At 49.1% G+C, this 6000-nt stretch overlaps 1 protein-coding gene across 4 annotated transcripts in view; it reads right to left on the reverse strand.

Moving 5' to 3' along the window:
• Positions 1–5366, reverse strand: part of ITSN2 (intersectin 2) — a 270233-nt gene extending 264867 nt beyond the window's left edge. For 3 of the 4 annotated variants that reach the window (XM_040348497.1, XM_040348495.1, XM_040348501.1), the window contains exon 1: positions 5281–5353. The gene's annotated coding sequence lies outside the window, so the exon portion shown is untranslated. Of the gene's footprint in view, positions 1–5280 lie in introns of all 4 variants that reach the window. The other variant, XM_040348499.1, reaches the window with a different exon arrangement.
• Between the last annotated feature and the right edge of the window lie 634 nt (positions 5367–6000).

A 6000-nucleotide genomic window follows, 5' to 3' on the forward strand; every position in this document is an offset into this window, starting at 1 on the left:
TAACTTTTGCGCAAACCAATCAATATACGCTTATTGCGATTTTTTTTAACAAAAATATGTAGAAGAATATGCATCGACCTAAAACGAGGGAAATTTTTATTTCTTTAATAAAAAAAATGGGATATTATTATAACAAAAAGTAAAAAATAGTGTTTTTTTTTCAAAATTTTCTGTCTTTTTTTGTTTATAGCGCAAAAAATAAAAAATCGCAGAGATGATCAAATACCACCAAAAGAAAGCTCTATTTGTGGGGAAAAAAATGATAAAAATATAATTTGGGTACAGTGTTGTATGACCGCGCAATTGTCATTCAAAATGTGTCAGCGCTGAAAGCTGAAAATTGGTCTGGGCACGAAGGGGGTTTAAGTGCCCAGTAATGAAGTGGTTAATGACATCCCAGTCTTAGTCCGTAGGGTTAACCACTTGCCGCCCGCCAATGACATATTGACGGCGGCAAAGTGGTTGTCTGATCCTGACCGGACGTCATATGACGTCCTCAGGATTCTGAGCCGCTGCGCGCCCCCGTTGTTGCGGGGTGTCAGTCTGACACCCCGCAACACCGATCTCGGTAAAGAGTCTCTCACGGAGACTCTTTACCACGTGATCAGCCGTGTCGAATCACGGCTGTTCACGATGTAAACAGGAAAAGCCGTTGTCGGCTCTTCCTCACTCGCGTCTGACAGACGCGAGTATAGGAGAGCCGATCTGCGGCTCTCCTGACAGGGGGGGGGGGCTCGCGCTGATTGTTTATCAGCGCAGCCCCCCCCTCGGATCGCCACATGGACCACCAGGGAAGCCCACCCTGGACCACCAGGGTGGGCAAAAAAAAAAAAAAAAAGTCTGTAAAAAAAAAAGTGTCCATCAGTGCCACCCCACATTGTCCATCAGTGCCACCCTACAGTGTCCATCAGTGCCACCCCACAGTGCCCATCCATGCCCAGTGCCCACCTATCAGTGCCCATCTGTGCCACCCATAAGTAGCCATCAGTGCCACCCATAAGTGCCGCCCATGAGTGCCCATCTGTGCCGCCTATGAGTGCCCAGTGCCGCCCATCAGTGCCGCCTATGTGTGCCCATCAGTGCCGCCTATGTGTGCCCATCAGTGCCGCATACAAGCCCTGCCAATCAGTGCCACCTCATCTGTGCCCGTCAGTACTACCTCATCGATGTCCATCAGTGCCATCTCATCGGTGCCCATCAGTGCCGCCATATCAGTGCCCGTAATTGAAAGAAAACGTACTTATTTACAAAAAAATTTACAGAAAAAAATAAAAACATATTTTTTTTCAAAATTTTCAGTCTTTTTTTAGTTGTTGCGCACAAAAAAAAAAAATCGCAGAGGTGATCAAATACCACCAAAAGAAAGCTCTATTTGTGGGGAAAAAAGGACGCCAGTTTTGTTTGGGTACAGTGTAGCATGACCGCGCAATTGCCATTCAAAGTGCGACAGTGCTGAAAGCTGAAAATTGGCTTGGGCGGGAAGGTGTATACGTGCCCTGTATGGAAGTGGTTAAATATAGAATTGCAGGTATAACAGCTTCAACTCTTCTGGGAAGGCTGTCCACAAGGTTTAGGAGTGTCTATGGGAATGTTTGACCATTCTTCCAGAAGCACATTTATGAGGTCAGGCACTGATGTAGACAAGAAGGCCTGGCTTGCAGTCTCCGCTCTGATTCATCCCAAAGGTGTTCTATCAGGTTGAGTTCAGGTCTCTGTGCAGGACAGTCAAGTTTCTATACCCAAAAACTCACTCATCCATGTCTTTATGGACCTTGCTTTGTGCACTGGTGCGCAGTCATGTTGGAACAGGAAAGGGCCATCTCCAAACTGTTCCCACAAAGTTGGGAGCAGGAAATTGTCCAAAATGTCTTGGTATGCTGATGCCTTAAGAGATCCCTTCACTGGGACTAAGGAGCCAAACCCAACCCCTGAAAAACAACCCTACATGATAGTCCCCCCTCCACCAAATGATTTGGACCAGAGCACAAAGCAAGGTCCATAAAGACATGGATGAGCAAGTTTGGGATGGAGGAACTTGACTGGCCTGCACAGAGTCCTGACCTCAACCTGATAGAACACCTTTGGGATGAATTAGAGCGGAGACTGCGAGCCAGGCCTTATCTCCAACATTAGTGCCTGACCTCACAAATGTGCTTCTGGAAGAATGGTCAAACATTCCCATAGACACATTCCTAAACCTTGTGGACAGCCTTCCCGGAAGAGATGAAGCTGTTATAGCTGCAAAGGGTGGGCCAACTCCATATTGAACCCTACAGACTAATGGCCTGTACACACGATCCGAAACAGATCGTCCAACTTTTTTCGCGAAATAGTCGCAAGTAGGAATTGAATAGGTTACTAAAGTCACGAAAGACAGAGAAAAAAAATAAAATAATGGGAAGTGATGTCACGTGTTGTAATGTATTTGTTAGGGTTTTCCCGATACCACTTTTTTAGGACTGAGTACAAGTACCGATACTTTTTTTTTTTTATGTACTCGCCGATACCGAATACCGATACTTTTTTTTAAATGTGTCCCCAAATGCAGCCATGTCCCCCCACAAATGCAGCCATGTCCCCCCCCCCACAGATGCAGCCATGTCCCCCCCACAGATGCAGCCATGTCCCCCCCTACAGATGCAGCCATGTCCCCCACTACAGATGCAGCCATGCCCCCCCCCCCACAGATGCAGCCATGTCCCCCCCCCCACAGATGCAGCCATGTCCCCCCCCCACAGATGCAGCCATGTCCCCCCCACAAATGCAGCCATGTCCCCCCCACAAATGCAGCCATGTCCCCCCCACAAATGCAGCCATGTCCCCCCCACAAATGCAGCCATGTCCCCCCCCACAGATGCAGCCATGTCCCCCCCCCACAGATGCAGCCATGTCCCCCCCCCACAGATGCAGCCATGTCCCCCCCCCCCACAGATGCAGCCATGTCCCCCCCCCACAGATGCAGCCATGTCCCCCCCCCCCACAGATGCAGCCATGTCCCCCCCCCCACAGATGCAGCCATGTCCCCCCCCCACAGATGCAGCCATGTCCCCCCCCCCACAGATGCAGCCATGTCCCCCCCCACAGATGCAGCCATGTCCCCCCCCCCACAGATGCAGCCATGTCCCCCCCCCCCCACAGATGCAGCCATGTCCCCCCCCACAGATGCAGCCATGTCCCCCCCCCACAGATGCAGCCATGTCCCCCCCCCACAGATGCAGCCATGTCCCCCCCCATATGCAGCCATGTCCCCCCACAAATGCAGCCATGTCCCCCCCCCACAGATGCAGCCATGTCCCCCCCACAGATGCAGCCATGTCCCCCCCCATATGCAGCCATGTCCCCCCCCATATGCAGCCATGTCCCCCCCCATATGCAGCCATGTCTCCCCCATATGCAGCCATGTCTCCCCCATATGCAGCCATGTCCCCCTTACCCGCATCCCCGCTGCCGCCGACTGGTTAATACGCGCGGGGAACATTACAGCTTTCATTTGAATAGCTGTAATGATTCGCGCCGCGTATAGACACTCCCCCTTGCTCGGGATTGGACAGTTCACCCGAGCAAGGGGGGAGTGTCTATACGCGGCGCGAATCATTACAGCTATTCAAATAAAAGCTGTAATGTTCCCCGCCCGTATTACCCAGTCGGCGGTAGCGGGGATGCGGCGTAACGGCGGCGGGATGCAAGTATTCTATTTCGGTATCGGGGGTATTTGCGGGAGTACAAGTACTCCCGCAAATACTCGGAATCGATACCGATACTAGTATCGGTATCGGGACAACCCTAGTATTTGTATTGTATTTTCAGATGACAACGATACTGACTAAATGAAAATCGTACGATCCGGTATTGTACGAGGAACATTTCCGTGCATGTCCGATCGAATAATATCGCATGTATTGTTATTATCGGCTCTTGAAAGCTCTGCACCAACGATCCGATTATCGCGCGATTCTTCCTCTGATGACAGTTTCCGCACGATATTCGGATCGTGTTTGTGGGGGGGGGGGGCATAAGACAGATGCCATGAGGCTCCATTCACATGATGGCGTTCCGTTTTGCAGGCAGAATTGCCTGTGATTCGGAAACGCCACAAATCGCGGGACGCCCATGCGATCCACGCTGTTTTCAATGGCACCATTTTGGCGCGATTGTCACCCGACGACTTGCAGTAAAACGTGTAAGTAGAATCACGAGACGTCCAAAAGTACAAGAACTTCTTTTGGCCGTCCAGCGATTCTGTTTGCGCGTTTTCACAGCGACAATATCAGTGCAAAAAAAAAAAACGCGCCGCGATTTGGTACCATTTAAAATAACAGGGATCGCAAGGGCGTCCCACAAATTGCGGCGTTGCAGAATTGCGGTGATTTTGCCCGCAAAACAGAACACCGTGGTGTGAATGGCGCCTTAGGCTCCTTACACATCTCTGCATTCCAAATCTCCACGATTCGCAATAGCGGCTAATCGCGGGAACGCCTGTGCTTTGCCCGTCAATTTCAATAGCACCCCAAAGCGGCGCGATTTTCCTATGATTCGTCGGGCATTAAACGCAGTACGCCTGTCGCTCCAAAAATAAGTACATGAGCTTGTTCTGGGTGATGGGGCATCCTGCGATTCTATTTGCACAATGTTACTGCGATTGTCGCCCCCCATATGCCAAGATGTGAACGGAACCTTAAAGTTCATGTGGGTGTAAAGGCAGGTGTCCCAATACTTTTGGTAATATACTGTAGATGTGTTAACATTGCAAGACTGAGCGCACGCATGCCGCCGGTCTTGGTATGTCTGCGCACTGCTCAATACAATGCCCATACACCAGGAACTAGCTACATTTAGGAGCTTGCACAGAAATCCTCCATGCATGCGCAGATGCGCCGCAGGTCTACGTTCCTCGTACACCCAGCAGAGACCGGCTGAGCCTTGCAGATGTAGGCAAGGGGGAACAGATGTGGGGGCGATTATTATTATTATTATTATTATACAGGATTTATATAGTGCCAATAGTTTGGGCAGCGCTTTACAATCTAGGGAGACACTGTGGGGAATGGGAGGGGGAGGTTACCAAAATTGGAGCAACTGTGCAGGACACCCAATCAGCTTGCAGGTTTGGCTTGCTCAGTTATACTTTGGAAATAAAAGCTAGATGCTGATTGGTTGCCATGCATAGAATCCCCCTCTGTATAAGTCAGAAGACTCCACACACAGGCAGGGGGGCAGAGTCACGTGGTAGAGCCCCATATAAATATACACACACTATATATATCCCCGTAGTACACAAACCTCCAAGCAGCGCTGCTGTCTCTCTCCTCTTCCTGCCCCGCACACCTCTACAGTGAGCCCTACAGGACAAACCAGCTCCGAGCGCGCAGCCGTCACACGACGTCACCCGCCCGTAGCCCAATAGCAAGGTGCCGCTGTGACAGCCAGAGCGGGCGGGCGGGCACAGGCAGGTGCAGCGTTGATCTGCAGATGTAAAGATAAGCAGTGACTGCAGATACACTCGGGCGGGCGGAATATTGGAATGACAGGTTGTCAGCGAGGAAGATAGCAGAGACATCCTCATCATACCGTCCCCAATTCTACCTGTACAGGATGGGAAAAAACATAGCTGTACCCTCTGAGTCTAAGATATATATATATATATATATATATATATATATATATATATATATATATATAATATAATGCATTTATTTTTATGTATACTGTATATAATATGTTTATTATATTTTTTTGTTATATTTTTATATACATATATCTATATATCTATGTGTGTTTTTTTAATATATATACATATATAGATAGATAGATATAGATATACTGTATTTATTATATTTATATTATGATATTGTGTGAATGTTCCACGTCTTCTTAGCAGAAGCAGATTGATTTGAAGTGATTTTAACAACAATCACATTACAGCCCCCACTGAGCTGATCAGCCACAATGGTCCTCCCCAGTACATGTTAGGGGGGTGGGGGGGGGGTCCTCGCCCCTGGA

This window comes from Rana temporaria, chromosome 4 (genome assembly GCF_905171775.1).
Source record: "Rana temporaria chromosome 4, aRanTem1.1, whole genome shotgun sequence".
In the NCBI taxonomy this organism is placed as follows: Eukaryota; Metazoa; Chordata; class Amphibia; order Anura; family Ranidae; genus Rana; species Rana temporaria.